General features: G+C 36.9%; 1 long non-coding RNA gene across 3 annotated transcripts; it reads right to left on the reverse strand.

The window, feature by feature from the left end:
- Window positions 1-9,864: 9,864 nt before the first annotated feature.
- On the reverse strand, window positions 9,865-18,052 carry LOC122139456. 3 transcript variants are annotated; one of them, XR_006156316.1, is made up of 5 exons: window positions 17,974-18,052; window positions 11,501-11,685; window positions 11,287-11,414; window positions 11,099-11,147; window positions 9,865-10,997 (listed from the first exon to the last, which is right to left on the reverse strand). It is a non-coding gene; the product is annotated as an uncharacterized LOC122139456 (long non-coding RNA). The 3 variants fall into 3 exon arrangements; XR_006156315.1 differs by lacking the exon at window positions 17,974-18,052 and adding an exon at window positions 12,741-13,213; XR_006156314.1 differs by lacking the exon at window positions 17,974-18,052 and having other exon boundaries at window positions 11,501-11,903.
- Between the last annotated feature and the right edge of the window lie 2,103 nt (window positions 18,053-20,155).

Consider the following 20,155-nt stretch of genomic DNA (forward strand, 5'->3'; position numbering starts at 1 on the left):
TAAAAAAAAAAAAAAAAAAAAAAAAAAAGAGGGTGAGGATGTTAAAGTCTAAACCAGGCTAGGAAAATTCTTAAGGGGGCAGAAAAAAAAACAACAAGAAAGAAAGAAAAAGTTATTTTCTGAGCCTCCCCCAATTTACAATTAGAGGGAGAGTTCCCAATCCTCAAGGGAACAGTGGAAGTAACAGAAGAACTGGAGATGGAAGGGCAGATAGAGATGGATGGTAGAGAGGAACCAGCTGTGAAAACTGAGGCAACACAGAAAGAAAAGTGAAGATTATTTACATATGGAAAAAAAGATACAGGAGGTTAATAGGTCAGAGAGAGGAAAAAGTAAGTTGTTCTATAGTAGCGAGGATGAGAATCAAGCAGATGAGTTATTTGATAACGGAAAATGGGAACCAGGCAGAGAAAAGGGGACACTAAGACCACTGGCTGCACAACTCCCAATTTTAAATCAAGGGTGAGCAGGGACAATATGTCCCCTGGGCTTCGCAGGACCTTGAGGGGCTGGTCACTCGCCTTCCAGATATTCATGAGGGGGCTGGAAAGTGGATCAGGGTGTCTGAGGAAGAAACTATGGGCAGGCTTTTGGCTGTGGGACACATTAAAGCTTTGCTTGCTAAAAAAAAAAATTGTAGGAGGGACAAAGATGGAAGAAATTCTTCAAACTACTCTAAAAAGAGCAGTGAATTCACAATATGGATGGGATTGTTTTTGATGCATTCCGAACAGCAGTGTGGCAGGCACTGCGTGCGGAGTATCCGATCAGACTGAATCCTAAATCATTAAAAGGGAGATACAATCCAACCACATATGTTCAGAAACAGCTGAAAAGGTTGAAACAAGAAACTGAGGGGGATCTAGAAAGAGACCCATTAATGGCAACATTGTTAAGACAAGCTGTGATTGATGCTATGCCACCAGCTGTAAAGAGCAGGCTGGAGGATGTGGTTGGTTTAAATTCTGAAACAGAGTTTTGTGAACTTGTCGCTCATGCAGTGGAACAATACAGGGGAAGAAAAAAAAAAAAAAAAAAAAAAAAAAACACACAACAACAACAGACAGCCCGGACATAATAAAAACAACTGTCCAAATTATACATGGCAACAGCACCCTCAGGGTGGAAGGGAGGTTAGCTGACAACAGCCTAACCATGGTCCAGTACAGGGCCCAGTAAACCCTTGGGGAGGTCCCAATCCAGGCTATTAGGGGTGCCCAGATAATCCTAAAAGGGAGAGTCAGCTTCCAATTTTAACAACTAAAGCTGATCAAGAGCCTATTATGCAGATTAAAATAGAAGGAAAAACCACACCCATGCTCCTGGACACGGGTGCGGTCTATACTTGTTTAAATTTGAGATACGCCTCACATTTCCCCTTGTCTGGAAAATTTGTAAAGACAACAGGATTCTCGGGAAAAATGCAATTAATTCCAATAACAGCTCCAGTGTGTCTACAAAAAGATCAAAGCATAACAATGCACATTCTGGTATGAAATCAGACTCCTATCAATTTGTTAGGAAGAGATGCATTATGTAAATTAGGGCTACAAAATTTGGTGTTCTCCAGAAGGAATATATATTGATGCAATAGGAACAGAAACAAACAGTAGTTGCAGAGCCAAAAGCAAATGTCTATTGGATAGGACAGATAGAACGATGTGAGAGACAGTCAATAAATGGGGAAAGTTTATTGAAGCAAAGATTCCTGAAGCACAGCTTTCAAAATCTGAATTTCATTCCACAATGATATGATCAGGACAGGGATGGAAAAAAAAAAAAAAAAAAAAAAAAAAAAAAACAAATGGCAGAAAGAAACAAAAGGGCAGCAGATTGAGAGTCTCCCAGTACATCGTAATAGGTAAACAGGGAGAAACTTTAAATGTACCAGACGATGAATTTGTAAGTAAGTAAGTAAATAAGTAAGTAAGTAAATAAGTAAATAAGTAAATAAGTAAATAAGTAAATAAGTAAATAAATAATAATAATAATAAATGGTTCAATGTAAATAATTCTGTCCCACATATTGCAGTATGTAGGAAAAAAAATTGGGAAGCAAAAGATTTAGGACCAATGATGAAAAAGGCAGAACAAAGCAAATGGGAACCAACGGAGCACCCATTAATTTTTCATTCAGTTGACAAAAAATACATAATTTTGTGTCCAACCAGTTTCCTAGGAATTCCTCAGGAAGAAGTAGATATCGGTCAAAAGAAAGTGACACAGATGACTACAACATCTGAATTAATAAACACAACTGAAACAGTTGTTTAAGGAAATGGAGTATCACGTACCAACTGAACTATGGTCTCGACATGACAGATATTGGATTAACAAAATCAGCAAATCCAGTAAGAAAAGCACAATATCCATTACATTCAGATGCTGAAGCAGGAATAAAAGAACACTATTGAAGGTTTAGTGAAGGCAGTAGTATTAATAGAAACTACTAGTTACTGTTACACTCCAATTATGCCTGTAATTAAATCAGACAAAAACAGATGGTGACTTGTTCATGATTTACGAACAATAAATGAAATAAGATATGCCAGCTGAGGTAACAAACCCACACACGTTACTGACAAATGTCCCTCCTGACGCCAAATACTTTACCGTAATTGATCTTTGCTCTGCCTACTTCATTGTACCGCTTGCAGAAGAGAGTAGGTATCTATTTGCATACCTACATATGCAGGTAAACAGTATACATACACCAGAATTCCTCAGGGATATAAACATTCACCACATTTAAATTCTTAAGGCTGATTTAGAAGATCTCATAATAGACGGTACACTTACAGTATATGGATGATTTAATTATCTGTTCCACTTCACCAGAACAATGTCACAAAGATTGAATTAAGGTATTGACAAAATTAACGCAAGGACACAAGGTGTCCAAAAACAAATTGCAATATTGCCAGCCTCAAGTTGAATACTTAGGAAGATTGATTGCATTTGGCATGCGAGCTATAACTCCAGCCCAATTAGAAGGCATAGGTAAAAACAACATTGCCTCAGACAGTAGGACAAATGATGACTTTTAGGAATGACAGGCTTTAGTGCCGACAGGATAGACTATGCTATAAAGACAGGGCCATTGAGATCGATCATGAAATAAGCAGGATTACAACATCACAAATTGTGTAATTAATAGAACAAGGGAAATTTGTCCTGACACAAGATCAAATTCTAGCCTATTCCTCATTACTCTCATATCCAGATGTTACCATTAAACGATGCAATACAGTTAATCCAGCGGAATTAATTCCTTTGGCTTTTGAAGGAAAACCACATGATTGTGTGAATGAGTCATTGGAATTTACTAGATTACGACCAGATCTTGAATCAACATCTATCCCTTAAGCAGAAGTCACTTACTTCATAGATGGTCCTAGCTTTAGAGACCATGAAGGAAATCATATAGGATATTCAGTAGTGAAGAAAAACAAAAAAGAAATTGAATCTGTGATATCACAACATTGTGTACAGCCTTGCTCTGCTCAATTAGCAGAATTAAAAGCTCTTACAACAGCATGTCAGTTAACGAAAGGACAAACTGCTAACATGCTCATGGTGTATGTCATCTATTCGGAGCAGTGTGAAAACAAGGTTTCAAAAAAAAAAAAAAAAAAAAAAAAAAAAAAAAAAAAAAGTGATGGACTCCCATCCAACATAGTGAACAAATAGGGCAATTGATTTCTGCTATGATGCTACCAAAAAGACTAGCAATAATCAAATGTCAGGCACACAAGGAAATAATTATGTCATTCAGGGAAACAATGCAGCGGATTTACAAGCTAAAAAAGCTTCAGGGTGTCAGGTAGCAGTATAAGTACCTGTAGCACTCGAACCTCAACCAGATGATATTCGAATTCAACAAGCAGGCCCCTATGAACAATCAATGTGGCTCCAAAGAGGAGCTTAAAAAAAAAAAAAAAAAAAAAAAAAAAAAAAAAAAAAAAAAAAAAAAAAAAAAAAAAAACACAGGAGATCTGGCATACACATGAAGGACACATTGTTGCACCTACTTCACTTGAATATTCTTATTCCAGATGTGCATGGTTTTGACCATTGCGCAAGTGGGGAAGTGGTAAGAAAAAAAAATTAAACAGCAAGGATATTGGTCTCATTTATATGCAATAGTGGATGAATTTGTCCACATGTGAAGTTTGTGCCAAATACAATGTGAGGAAAGGTATAGCAACACCAATAGGCCATATTCCAGTACATGAAGGGCCTTCAAACATTTAGTATTGGATTATGTGGATATGATAAAGTGACTACAAGGCAAAAGATACAAGCTTGTTATCATAGACCGATTTAGTAGGTGGGTGGAGGCAGTACCATCAGCAGATCTAGGAGCAGGAACGGTTATTACATTTCTAACAAGAGGTAATTCCCAGATTTGGAATACCATCAGAAATAAGTTCAGATAATGGGTCAGCATTTATACAAAAAATAAATAAATAAAAAAACACAACTGTGAAACAGGTATTGCAACAATTAAGAATAAAACCGAGACTAGGTTGCATTTACAGACCTCAATCACTAGGGTGTGTTGAAAGAGTTATTCAAGTTAAAGACCAAAATAAACAATATGTGAGTACTAAACGTAATTGGATTGATGCATTACCTCTTGCACTAATGAGCTATTGAAAGGACCGCCTCTAGAGCAATTACAAATGGAACTTCGCTCTTATATGAAGAAATTAACTGCCATACATAAAGTATCTATTTACAGGGAAAAAAAAAAAAAAAAAAAAAAAAAAAAAAAAAAAAAAAAAAAGAATCCAGAGAGGAATCGGAGACTGCCTGCCCAGTTGTTCCAGGTGACCAAGTATATCTGATTGTATTCTGGAGAAAGTGGAATGAGCCCAGGAGAGAAAGGACCCTACAAAGTGGTGAGGGCTACTCCAACAGCAGTCCAAGTGGAGGGAAGCACGACCTGGTATCATCTAAACCACTGTACTAGAGTTCCCACGGGAAAGGCAGAAAGAAAAGAAAAACAACCAGACGATGCAGGAGAAAGTAAAGAGGAAAGACCAGAGACACATGATGAAGTGCAAACTGACGAGAGCACAAAGAAAGATCCACAAGGAGCTCCCTTCCTCCTGTCAGACGAACTGGAGAGGACAGAGAATGAGTCTGACAACATATCTGAAGAGCATCCTATGCCTAATGCATCTAATAATGCAAACCCAAACTCAACCAATGGAAAGCAACCTGACTTCCCTTCAATTGTCTTTTCAACCTTTGAACAAAAGTGATAATGATATCAACCCAACAGAACCTATGATAATCAAAAATCGTAGAAACACTGATTATGATATTCAAGGTGATGAAGACGTTAGTCATATTGATGCATTATGGGATACAGCCCAAAATAATGAATGGTATAAATGGACAGCCTTTACTGCTAGAGAAACAGGAAAAAAAAAAAAAAAATTGTTTAACGGAGAATTGGAGCACAGCAAGCAAAGTAATAGCCATACCAAATCCATATGACTACCAAAAATGTGCCAAATTTGGGAGAAACTTTTGTCATTTAACAGATCATATTGTTTTGCTGAATGTCTAGGATTTTGGGGAAATCCTTAATTAACAGATTATTTTTTAGACCACTCTGGGGATCTTTATGTCAATACTCAGATGTCGGCCAAAATATAAAAATTGAAAAATGGAAAGAAGAGATTCCAAAATGGTATAGCATAGATTATAAACAGAAATGAGTGTTTCCATAAACCAAAAGGAACAGAAGATGTGGGCAAATTTAAAAGAAAAATGTGCTATTATTTGGTACATGGATAAGAAAAATTCTTGCAAATCAGGAATTCCTTTTAGAGCTCCAGAACTGTTAGCACTCGGAACAACTAACGGAAGTAAAATAACGCCTGAAGAACGTGAAAACCAAACTATTGCATTACCTTCAATAGAAAATTATGAAGTCCAATCATTAATAGCAGATTTCTTTTGGATCTGTGGAGGTGAGATATTACTGCCTTCTTTACCAGTAGGATGGAAAGGTATGTGTAAGAGTACGATTACTTCAAGAGGTTAACATGGCACAATGGGGAACAGAACAAAGCACAAGTAAGGAAGACAACCAACTTAGAAGAGGTTACGAGACAGACCCCAATGTATATTTAGACTCAAGAGACAGGCAAGAGATGGAAAAAAAAAAAAAAAAAAAAAAAAAAAAAAAAAAAAAAAAAAAACACAGGTTTCGGGTCAATATTTGTTTGGATCACACCAAACAAATGCAGAGTGGATTAGTTACATTTATTATAAAATCAACAAATATTCAATAATTATACTGATGATGCCTTAACCTTGTAAGGAGACCAAGTGCACACAAGTAGAATGGCATGGCAAAACAGACAGGCCCTTAACTGGCTTTTGGCGGACAAGGGAGGAGTTTGTGTTATGTTAGGAGATCAATGTTGTACTTTTATACCAAATAATACTGCCCCTGGGGGAGCTTTTAGTGAAGTTATGACTAAAATTAAGAGCTGAAGTTACAGCAAATGCCGGAAGAGACCAACAAATTTGGGATTGGATTGATTTGAAATTTGGAGCATGGTTTGCTAAACTGGGAATGTTTTTGGGAGTTGGCATACTAGTAGGATGATTATTTTGTTGTGCATTACCTATATTAAGAACATTAATCATCAACGCTACGGCTAAGCAAATGGAAGTGATAAAAGTCCCAAATACTCAAATGATCACAGAAAGGAGCCTGAAGGAATATTATGAAGGATGGCTAAAATAAACTTAAATGAACAAACTTTTGATGATAGTTCAAGTGACTCTAATGAGGACGATGAAGAGGTCTACAGATGAACCATACCCTGGGTGTAAGTGCTAGCCTAACTTCTGCCCAGGGTGGCCCTCTACGACAGATAGGGTATTTGGGCTGAAGATCAATTATCATCTTGTGATATTCAGTGTGTTATGTTTTAAGTATTTTTAGGGAGGCTGGATCTTTTACTCCCTCCTAGTCAAGTGTGGAGGGAGATGTTTGGTCCTGTTGCTCCCCAGAGTGAAATTATATAATCTAGTCATTGGTGATAATACAGTGTGACTTTAGTCACTAGGTAGTGTTAACTAATAAGACTTTTTATTCAGAGTGCTACTCCATAATTCAATCAAATGTGAGACTTACTAAGTCTCAAAGTGGGGAAAATGCGGAAGATAAGATTTTTTTATTAATCAAGTATAAATCAAGGCGAATTTAGCCACATATGTCTGTCTATAGTTATTATTCCATTATAATCCTATGGTTTTAGTATAGGAAGAAAGATGCCTACGTGGCCAGGATGTCCAGACCCAGATGAGAAACATCTGGAAAAGGGTCTCTCATTACCATACCAAATAGGGGGCCCCCTTCTCTCTAGGGATCGAATTGTAAGCATAAGGAAAATTATGGAATATTTGGAACGCCCTGTATACTGTACATAAGGAGATACCACATAACATGAGAGATCTCCTTGCAAGGAACTCTCGGCTTTATTCTCCTTGAAATAAAGTCTTTTCTTCTGAAAGCAAAACCCCAGACTGAGTGTGATCCTTCAGAGCTGAGGCAGACGACGCGACAACGCTTATATGCTTATAACATTGTTTTCTACTGAAGGGGTTAGGGAGACTGGATCTTTTACTCCCTCCTAGTCAAGTGTGGGGGGAGATGTTTGGTCCTGCTGCTCCCTCCAGAGTGTGGTTACATAATCTAGTCATTGAGGATAAAACAGTATGACTTATTTAGGCACTAGGTAGCGTTAACTAATAAGACTGAATTATGAAGTAGTACTCTGGGTAAAAATAAGCAAATGTGAGACTTACAAAGACTCAAAGGGGGGGTAATGTTGAAGATTTTTATTAAATCAAAATATGAATCAAGTATAATCAAGGTGAATCTAGCCATTTATATATCCAGTTATTCTTCCATTAGAATCATAAGCCTGTGTATAAATAAAAAAAAAAAAATTAAAAAAAAAAAAAAAAAAAAAAAGCCTACTAGAAACATCTGGAAAAACACAAGTGAGGCTTCGTTCTTTCCCATAACAAGTTTTGGGGGCCCCTTCTCTAGACAGGAATCGGATTGTATGCATAAGGAAAACTATGAAATTTATAGAATACGCCATAAGGCAAGGCAAGTTTATTTATATAGCACATTTCGTACACGATGGTAATTCAAAGTGCTTTACATAAGTAAAATCATCATGAAGAATTAAAAAAAAAAAACTATTTTAAAACTTTGAAAATGACTTAAAAAAATTGACTTATTTAAAATGAATTTAAAAGATAAAATAGAAAATGATTTTACATAAAATACAGTGCTCATTCAATAAAGGCACAGTTAAACAGATGAGTTTTGAGTCTAGATTTAAATGTGACCGTTTTAGCACGTCTGATCTCTTCTGGAAGCTGATTCCAACTGCGGGCGGCATAGTAACTAAAGGCGGACTCCCCTTGTTTTGTGTGAACCCTTGGCATTTCTAACTGACTCGATCCTAATGATTAGGTTTATATTCAGTGAACATCTGCAATATTTTGGTCCTAGATCATTGAGTGATTTATAAAAGAGTAAAAGTACTTTAAAATCAATCCTAAATGTAACTGGAAGCCAGTGTAAGGACCTGAGAACTGGTGTGATCTGCTCAGATTTTCTGATTCTAGTCAAAATCCTTGCAGCAGCGTTCTGGATGAGCTGCAGCTGTCTAATGGTCTTTTTGTGAAGGCCGGTGAGAAGACCATTACAATAGTCCACCCTGCTGGTGATAAAAAGGCATGAGCAAGTTTCTCCAAGTCTTGACTGGAAACGAAACATCTAATTCTTGCAATGTTTTTGAGATTATAGTGTGCTGATGTGGTTACTGCTTTGACATGATTACTGAAACTTAGGTCTGTCTCCAGAATCACACCAAGATTCATGACTTGATTTTTAGTCGTTTGACCCCTAGTCAAGGTATGCGTTCACCTTGAAAACCATCTTTGTTTCCAAATGCAATGACTGCAGTTTTTTTCCTTGTTTAACTGAAGAAATATCTGGCACATCCAACTATTAATTTCATTAATACATTTGTAGAGGGAGTCAATGGGGCTGTAGTCATTTGGCGATAAGGCTAGGTAAATCTTTGTGTATCATCAGCATAGCTGTGATAGGCAATTTGGTTCTCTCATTATTTGACTTCTTGGGAGCATATACAGGCTAAACAAGAGCGGTGCAAGAATTGAGCCTTGTGGGACTCCACATGTCATGGACATCCACTAAGACTTATGCTCTCCTAGACTCACATAATAGCCTTTCCCTTCTAAGTATGACCTGAACCATTTGAGTACCATCCCAGAAAGCCCGACCCAGTTTTCCAGTCTCTCTAGTAGTATGTTATGATCGACAGTGTCAAACGCAGCACTGAGATCTAGCAATACCAGCACTGATATTTTGCCAGAGTCAGAATTTAAGCGAATATCATTCATCTTGATGAGTGCTGTCTCTGTGCTGTGATGCATTTGAGTTTAAGTATTTGTTCAGCTGATTAAGGACTACCTTTTTCAATCATTTTGCCTATAAAAAAAAAAAAAAAGGAAGATTAGATATTGGTCTATAATTGCTTAACAACTGCAGTTTTCAGGGAGTCTGGAAGTGTCCCAGAAAGAAGTGAGGTGTTCACCACTAAGAGGTCTGCTTCTCAACAGTTAAGCACACTTTTGAAAAAAAGTGTCAAGACAGCAGGTTGACGATTTTAGGTGCTGCACTATTTCTTCCAAAATTTTACTATCAATTGCTTCAAAAAGACATAGTATCTTTTTGATAATGCGGCCAAATCTGTCTGACCTCTGCATTGAGGATGTGCTAATCTCCTTCCTGATATTGATAAAATTTGAAATAAAGTCTATCTTCTAGTAACAAAACCCCAAGACTGAGTGTGATTCTTCAGATCAGCGGCAGACGACACTTCATAATTTCAAAAAAACCAAAGCTCTCACAAAAGGCATAGATTATCCTTATAAGTGAATCTGGAATTGTTAAACTTACCTGCTGTATCAGCAACTGTAGCACTGGCACTTGGGCTGGTGGCAGTAGCTGTGCTCCACATCCAAAATATTTCAGTGCTCTTAGTGAATTTTAATGAGTAGTTTTTGGAACAGAAGGTTACGTTAACAAAATTAAACCGCAGCTACCCATCTGTACACAAAACAACTCTTAATCTATAGCTAATTCAGGCAACGTGATATTGGAACATAATAGCAAAGACTATAAAGCTGATGTATACAAGTCATTAGTGCCAAGTTTATGGTAGAGAAGCTTATTTGTATTACAGAAATTTGCACCACAACATTAAGATGTGAAGGTTATGGATTTTTCAATAAAACATGTTACCTAGGCTACATTGTTGCCTCACAAAATAGCCTTTAGTTTACATTAATTTTTAACATACCTTTATCTTGCGCTTTTTTTTAACTTTAGAGGCAGAAAGATGGAGATTCTTTGTACACCGTTTGAAGAGAGAAATTGTAAACTGGATTTTGGACAAAGTGGATTTTGAAATACTCCAGCATCTCAACGTGGAACATGGGAAGGACAAATGCAGTTTAGAAAGTTCTCAATTAGGTGTTGAATTAACAGGTATTAGATGATTAAACACTTCACACAATTGTGATGAAGTCATTAAACTACCACCAATTGCTAAACCATGACTTTGAGCCTCTGATTACAAACCCTCTGCTGATGAAATCATGCCACCAGGAGTTTTTCAGAAAGAGGACTGTTATTAAAGTAGAAGATGGAAGCAAATTCAACATGACCAATCTCTCCTGGTCTACATGGACTAAGAAATGCATCCAGCTACTGAAAGAATGGCAAAAGTGGCAGAAATCGGAAGTTAAATTTAGTACCTGAAGACATTGTTCTTGTGGATAATTGTGCCCCCAAGGAATTCTTGGATTAAGAGTCCACTGGACCATAAAAGATGCTTCTGATATTGTTCAACAGGCTTCTGTTAAGACACAAACCTTGTCAGTTGACAGCAATTTGTATTTTAAAACGTATATTTTGAATAATTATTCAAAACCAACTTTAACCGGTTCTGCTCCTCACCAAGTAATAGAGGTAAAATTGGTTACTCAGAGACTGTTGGGGAACACGTCTTAATGCCGTAAAGAAAACAATATGCACAAATGGAAAACAAGTCAAAGCTGATATTCAAGCACTTGAGAATCTACTGAAGAAAGCTCTCCCCATTTCCAGAGAACAAACGAGAAGAGCTTATTAGGAATGAGACTTACCTAGATGAGTGCTGAAGTTGTCCATAACAAGGACTATCGGGGAGGGGGGGGGGAAATGCATCAAAAGTGAGCTGCTATCAAGCTACAGGACAGCAGCACATCCAACTCCAAGAAGCTGCCCAGCTTACCTAGAAGACAGTACATGTTTTGTTGTAATCAGGTTGATGTTAACTATATGAAAACCAAAAGACTATTGAATATACACATTGCATACAAGTAGCAAAACCTGCTCTTTGAGTCCTCTGGTCAAGTCCTGGTCAGTCAAACTCAAGACATGTATAGCGGGGCAACATCTGGAATAACACCAGCATTAGGACTCTGGAATTGCCAGATAGCTGTCAATAGGAGGGGGATCTACACGATTGCCTACATCAGGAATAATCCAAGGCATGAATGGAACTGTGCTGAAAGAACATTAATAATAGTGTAGACAAAGGACTAGGACTTGCGCCTTTTCTGCACCCTTTGTTCCAAAAACATTTGCTGGTAGACCCTTAGGTCTTCACACAGATTTGGTCAAAAACACAGCGCTTCATACATCAGACCAAGGTTGCTGGATTACTTTTAATTCTGTAAGTTAACAAGTCATCAAGAACATTCTGCTACAGCGAGGAAAAAAAAAAAAAAAAAAAAAAAAAAAAAAAAAAATATATATATTATACTTCTCCCTCAAACAAACCCTTTCAAACAGAAGCAGCCCAGCAGAAATGTGGAGATCCTTGGAAATCAAAGTATTTTTTTTTTTAAGCAACCTCGTTAGATGTTGACTTATTAAAATTCAATGCACCAGTGACCAACCATCTGTATTTTTTTTTAGTGCACATTGCTAAATAGACCCTAACCCCAAGTCATAACCAAAATTCGCACCCCTACACCAAACATAACTGGCTTTTGATACTAACCTGCAGGTGACTAAAACTGCCCTCTGTTCCGCTCCTTACCAGTTACTATACCTAACATCAGTTGGTCAAAGGTCGCATTGACCCATGGCTGTATTATCCATGATGTGGTTGTAATGTTAAATTCAGGTTTCAATTGGTTAGCTTTACTTAAATATTCTCCACATTTCCAAAGGATCTAAGGAAGTGCAGATGAAGCTAGAGGAGCTTGGAACTCTTCAGCATTCACCCAAATAAACCCCACACTGAAGTCAACTAACCCTGCCATCAAGGTACAGGATAACAGCACATTCAGCACAAGTTAGCAGTAAGTTACAAAACAAGGAGTTATTTGTGCAAAGGATGATTAGTTTTATAGGCTACAGATAAGCAAACATGTACCTTATCTACAGCCTTGTTTTATTAGACTCAGTTCTGTATGCTAATCTTCAGGTTCAAAATATCAGTATATGCTCTTGGTTTTTAAAACTCCAAATACAAAACCCATGGTTACCATCAAACTTTTTGAAATCCAGCCAAACAATGGTCACGTTGAAGGTGCAAGCTGTAATTTACCTTTGTTCAATCAAGTACAGCTGGGCTGAGTTTTACAATAAAGGAAACGGTGATACATAATACAATATGCATGACTTCGTAAATATTGTAAGGGACACAGGTTAGTCTTCAGTTCAAAAAGCAACTCTTCATCTGGGCAGCTCCTGGAGAACATCTATGGCCTCGTCTGTACCTGCCTGAAACAATTTATATTTAAAAAAAAAAAAAAAAAAAAAAAAAAAAAAAAAAAAAATTTAACATTTATAGTCAAACAAGGTTAGAAGGCCTTAGAATTATTGGACATGAGCTGCATCAACGTGGACAGCAAAGCCAACAAGTAAACATCAGTCCTTAAGGGAGAAAACAGCACATCCAGCTCCATGTTGTCCAGCTTACCTAGAGAACTAAACTAAAAACTTTAGTATTCAAATACATGAGGTTCAAAACTGTTACACGAGTGTCTTTCCAAATATAAGCAACAAGCCAACATGTTCTCAAACACTTTCCATGTTTTGAAGCTGACAGAGGGTGGTGTTACTTTGTCAAAATGCAAGATGAGCTGAATACAGCTACATACTTCTGAAAAGTGTTTCATTACCAAAAATGGTTTCTAAATGTCTCGTTAAAAAAAAAAAAAAAAAAAAAAAAAAAAAAAAAAAAAAGACATGGAGACCTTATGTAAAAACTGAAGTATTTTTCTCCTCCATTAAAACCCTAACCCAACAATACGCAGTTATCAATGCAACGGATTAACTATCTTTATTAGTTCTACCATATGCACATCACCAAAAAGATCTGCAGCTTCACAACGCCCCTATACACCCGATACACTCAAACAGACAACGGCCTACCTTCTGTTTACCATTTACGAGTCTCCTTACAAAGCAGTACTCCTAGTATTGTAGGATCAGAGGTGGCATAGAACCAGTATGCACACTGAAGACCAGGGGGTTGTTTCATTTATATAAAAAAAAAAAAAAAAAAAAAAAAAAAAAAAAGCCAAGAAAAGTGGGGATTGAAGTCCAAAACCAGACTTGAAATAATCAAATCAATCGGGACTAAAGCGGTTTCATAAACAATTTAAGTTCAGTCTCACTAATTTGATCCAGGTTCATAGAGTATAGATCATTTGATGCACGTTTGTTCTTAAGCAGCCCTTAAAATGTCAATCATGGCAAATAGCAAATATATTTGTGCCGTTTAATGCATTTGAGAGCGTGTTTTCCCAGTGCATAATGGACATGTCACAGTTACATTCATCTCTAATTGTTAAGTCATGCAAATATCCATTTTGCTATCAGTATTGGGCGAGGCTTACACAAGTAAACAAGCGCATGCAGATGGAACGCAATAGAATAGCACAATTTTGAGTAAATACATTTTGCTAATATGTATGTTGGTGGGCATTAAATGTGACATGTAGAATTTTAGTCCTACATGTGTATTTTTTTATGATAGCAGTAACTAAAATCAAAATGTATTGAATACAGCCCCACTAGCTCAAATTAGTTCGTGTATTCCTCTTATCAGTTAAAATGTAGTCTGTTTTCCATTTAATTTTTAATTCAATGATTTTAACTTAATTTGGTGTTTTTAATAAAAGATACAGCTGTCAAAACCAGAAATAAAAGGCTGCGTGGCTAGAAACTGCTGATCAACTGAATGTTCAAGTAGCAACTGTTAAAACGTTTTCAAATATCTTCAAGTTATTACATTTTGGGTAAAATAGATTAGATGCATTTATATAGAGCAGCAACCACCTCTCTCGTGAAGCCAACAAGAAAGTGACTAAAACTGCAATTCATCGACTGGCTGCGAAAGGGAGTCAATTCCATAGACTCCCCATGTTAAAATGCCCAACTTTACAGCAAAAAAAAAAAAAAAAAAAAAAAGTTTACAGCCTGGTTCAAAAATGATTTGTCTATATAGCTAATTTTGCCCTTCATGACGATTGTGAGGGGGGTGAATTTTTTATATAATATATCTCCCCTCCATTTAAATTATATTAAGCCTTAAAATTCTGCATAATTAAGGGCGTGGTCACTTGAGTGACGGGTGGATTGCTGCTGCTGACACTGCCATCGAGCTAGGTGACCATGGCTTCAGCAACCAGCTCCCACCTTTTTGCCCATTTTCCATTACCCGTGAGAGTCGCACAGTGACGTGCCGCCAAGATGGACGAAGGCCCGCTCTGCACACTTTGAGCTTCAAAAACGCTCTTCAGGAGTCTACGGGTGACGTCACGGACATTACGTCCGCACACACCATTGCTAATACAAATTTTTAGTGCAAACCTATAAACCAATAAATCCTAATGGAATAGCCTTTGCCCAAAACACTACGTAATGGAAACCATTTGTTAAATGGTTTCGATGGTTAATGACTGATGGTTTTGCAATTGAAAGGCTTTTTTCTGCAGGGTAGGCCTAGATTTTTTACTTTTGATTGAAGTTGCATTTTTTTTTTTTTTTTTAGTTATTTTTGGACTGATAATAAAAGTAAAATAATTGTATGAGGGGGAGTCAGTGAGACTGACTTAGTACTACTCAATATTGTAGAAAATCTTCTGTAAAGTTGCTTTGCAATGATTTGTATTGTAAAGTGCTACACAAAAACTTGAATTGAAATCAATGCATTCCTATTGGTCAGGGTTAAAGGAGCACAGCTTAGCCTGACAGTTAGCCTGCTCCAGACCAGGTTAGTTTCCCAGAATAAGTTGCCACAGTGACTGAGCTTGAGCTATGGTAAATTTGCTTTATGAAACCAAATCAAGTGACAAATCAGATTAACCGAAATAAGCCTGGCTTATTTGGTAAACTTGTTTTATGAAACAGCCCCCAGGAGTCAACGTTGGTTCAATCAGAATTCAGAAGAAACATTATCCACATTTATAAAGGCCAAAAAGAGTTATAAGGGCCAGCTTTGATCCAACGTGGAAATAAGTAAATTATAGTAATATGCAGGGGTGAGCGACAGAAGAAAGTCGATAACAGTACTGAATTCTGGCAGTACCTGAAGATTCTTAAGTTTAGAGAAAGTTTACCAGAAAGCTCCTGGATGAGATCTGAAAACTTTGCACAGATTCAACTTGATTGTAAACCCAGATTAAAACTGTGCATACTGATTTTTACTTACATGTACAAAATGTAACAAGAAAACCGTGATTGTTACATGCATTGAGGTCCAGCTGGTTGCCCAGCTTGAGATGCTGTAGTGCCGAGCCATCTGAGGTTGAACAAGAATAAAGAGACTAGAAGAACTTTGAGTTGTGAAGAGAGACTTACCAAGGGAAAGGGACTTACCGAGGGACTCAAGTCCCTAATGGGCTGCGATCAAGACAATAGAAGTGTAAAAACAGGATAACAGGACACTGATCTCAGTTGTTGCATTTGAAAGGCACACACACAAAAAGGGAATAAAAAAAAAACGTTTGAACAGCTGAGGTTTACCTGTACAATACCTGAAAGTAGAGATCTCAAATCAGTAAAACTACATGGACTTTCTATCTCCTCACAGGCCTGCATGCATTTGTAGCACACATACGGTCCACAATGGCTACACTCGTGGTCATTCAGATGGAGGAGAGAAGTGTCTGAGCGACTTACAGTGTTGTGCAGATCCCGACGTCTCTGACAATCAAATTTGGCATTTTGTCGGAGTGGAAAGGTGAAGTCAGCGTTAACAGCCAACCAGCAGCTGCACAGTTGGTGTAAAGGAGCAGTTGTACTTCTGCATTTGGTAAACAGGGATGTATTGAAGTCGAAATGACTTTCAACAGCAGAACTTCTGAATAACCTCTTCAGTCCAAAATAAATAAATAAATAAATAAATAAATAAACCATCAGCCTGTGGGGTAAGATTACGACATACCATACTGGTGTTGACAGACAGCAGACTGGAGAATCTGGTGGTTTACAGCAAAGACCACAGAAAGGACTAGTAGGGTGACCAATAATTGAGGAACTTCAACAGGTTTAAGGTGTTCTTCAGAAAGGTAACACTGCTTCCAAAGCTAGACTGGTTAAAAGAGAGACTTCATCTTGGTCCTGTTGGTACAGGGACAGATATAGTCATGAAAAGAAATGCTACCAATACTTACAGCTTTATCTCGGTAGATGGTTAAAATTTGCCAACAGCCACGAAGTCAAAAATAACTGACAGCATAAAAACAAACATGATACTTAACCTGCCCAGATGAGTGAGGGTTAATGGCAAACATCTGTAGAGGGCTAAAAGTGTTACAATATTATCTGGAAAACCCATATTTTGTTATAGTCTGAATGCTGCATTTTCATTTACTGGCAGAGAAGCAGGAATGACAGATTTGTTGCTGGCTGCCCTACATAGTCACAGTCCAAAAAGAGTGTGAAAGGCTGTGGTTCAGTACCAAAATGGCACAGATAGAGAGAGCATTGGTCCACAGAAGCAGTTATACTAAAACAGGAAATTATAGAAACCGATAAATGAAAGCAGGGTTAAAAGATGCATTATTGAAACTAACCTTCTCTATAAAGTTAGGAAACCAAGCATACACAAGGTGAGACTGATCATCCATGCCACTTTGTTCACACTTGAAAGTTCACACTAATACTTCTTAGCGGTACAATCAATACATAGGTGGCAGCAGAAACAAAGCAGTTTAATATTGATAGATTCAGTATAGGGTCTAAAGCCATGAAGCCTGCACACAGGAATTAAAAAAAAATATATATTATGATAAAGGCACAATACACACATCAACCCAAGAGGCCGTTAGTGTACAACAGGTAAAAGCCAAAAAAAAAAAATTTTCCAGCACCACACTGTCTCCACTTCAGAAAACATAATTTCACCTGTTGGTGCAAGGTTCCTCAAATTCAGATCTAACATCACACAAATACTGAAACAAGGCTTAACCTCAACAAACACCACAGTAAAGCAAACTGTTTCTCACACAATGCCCAGAAAGGTGATAGATCTGAAAGAGCAAAACCCAGAGCAGATTGTGAAACCCAGGACAAATGAAGTCAAACACTGGCTGAGCTTCTCATCTGACGCAATTTGTCTCTTGATGCAGTTCAGCTGTCTCATTCAATCAGTTGCATGCTTTCTTCCACCTTCAACAAGACTGTTAACTTAAAAATAAAAATCAACTTCTAACTGGCTCATAACATTTACTGGATATAGGTTTTCATTTATTAAAAAGAACCATCAAGTGAATCAGTCAAGGTAAATAATCAAATAACAAATGAGGAAAGAAAAAAAAAGACACTACCGTCCAATGATGAAAGTAAGCACATAATTTCAAGCATGACAATCTCTTCCTGCATCCTTACACTGGAGCTGCAATCTCATACTGATAAATCTGGCTTAGTCCGGCTAGTGTGCATTTATAGTGATGGGCAAAACCATTGACAGTCACGCAAGTTAACAGAAATTAATTTAATCAAATAACCAAACCTGAATTTATAAACTATATGCACTAATCAAACCATTATTATTTATCAGTCATGTATACAAATTCCATCATTGGTAAGGCACTCAAATTTCAAATGAACAAACATCCCACCCTTCATCCTCAGCACTTGGTTTCTCCCACCTCCCACAATGCACCACAACACAGATATAAAAGTTCATTCCAGCAGTTCCTCTGCTTTTTCGTCTGGTTTGCAGTAGATTGGCACATTTTGGCTGGATTTAATTATATTGTGCTGTTTTCCCCTGACACTCTTTGACTTTCCATGATTAGGAAATGTGTTTATCTTATGAGATAATTGTTGTTGAACAATTGATTGTTGTTGTACAGCTAGCATTGCATACCATCTGGTTTAGAAATTTGGAATTTTGTACCAAGCCATTTATGGTTGCAAAGTTTATATTGTTCAATAAAGTAAAAAAAAAAAAACTAAGGTTGCCAACTGTTCCATATAATACAGATTCATCCTGTATTTAAGGAATCAAAAAAGCGTTCAATATGAAAACTGTTTGTCCTGTATTTAAGGCATATGCCGTATGACCACCTAGACCATAATACAAATAACTCTAAATTGAGAATTAATCACTCTTTTTGGAAAAAGTGTTTGAGTTGTGAATGAGAAAGGCTTTAAGAACAAGCGGAATGCTCTGCCGGCTGGTCCCACTTCACACTGAGTGCAAATCAGTTTCGGCGAATGCAAACAACGTGATTATTTTAACATCCAGCCACAAAAGAAAACATGTATTTTACCAGAGGGAAGACGTGATTAATAAGGGAAGTCATCTTTCACTATTAATGTTGTTAAATAGATAAAACTATTTACATTAAGTAAATATTCTTAAGCATATTCTTAACCTTGGATCTCATTCTTAAAACGCAGCCAATAATAATTCTATAAGTTCTTTTTAATTGAAAAATATGCATTTTCACACACACACACACACACACACACAAACATAAATTTTGTTACAATATACACTACTATTGAAAAGATTGTGGTCAGCAATTTTTTTTAAAGAAAATAATACTTTTATTCAGCAAGGATGTGTCAAATGTATAAAAAGTGATATAAATATTTTCTAACAATATAAGTTTTACTATTTTTAATAAATGCTTTAACTTTTTTATTATCAAAGAATCCTTAAAAAAAAAGTATCACAGCTTCCAAACAAATATTAAGAAACAACAGATTCAACAATGATAAATCAGCATATTAGACTGATTTCTGAAGATCATGTAACTCTGAAGACTAGAGTAATGATGCTAAAAAATCAGCACTGTGTCACAGAAATAAATTACATTTTGAAAGTATATTAGAACAGGAAACAAATATTCGAAATTGCAATAATATTTCACAATGTTGATATTTTTCTGTATTCTGTATCAAATAAATTCAGCCTTGATCAGCATAAGAGACTCACTCTCTCTCTCTCTCTCTCTCTATATATATATATATATATATATATATATATATATATATACATGTGTGTGGCCACAAAGAACAGTGAAAGCTAACACCGTGTTTCCTGATGATATCTCCCAAGGGTAACAGGTAAAGCGTGAAGAGTAACGGCCCAAGTACTGAGCCTTGAGGTACTCCATACTGCACTTGTACTCCATACTGCACTGATCGATATGATACCTCTTCATTCACTGCTACGAACTGATGATGTCATATAAGTAAGATTTAAACCATGCTAATGCACTTCCATTAATGCCAACAAAGTTTTCTAGTCTATGCAAAAGAATGTTGTGGTCAATAGTGTCGAACGCACCACTAAGATCCAGTAGCACTAATAGAGAGATACAACCATGATCAGATGATAAGAGCAGGTCATTTGTAACTCTAAGGAGAGCAGTCTCAGTACTATGATACGGTCTAAATCATGAATGGAAATCCTCACAGATACCATTTTTCTCTAAGAAGGAATAAAATTGTGAGGATACTACCTTTACTAGTATCCTGGACAGAAAAGGGAGA

Source organism: Cyprinus carpio, chromosome A4 (genome assembly GCF_018340385.1).
Source record: "Cyprinus carpio isolate SPL01 chromosome A4, ASM1834038v1, whole genome shotgun sequence".
In the NCBI taxonomy this organism is placed as follows: domain Eukaryota; kingdom Metazoa; phylum Chordata; class Actinopteri; order Cypriniformes; family Cyprinidae; genus Cyprinus; species Cyprinus carpio.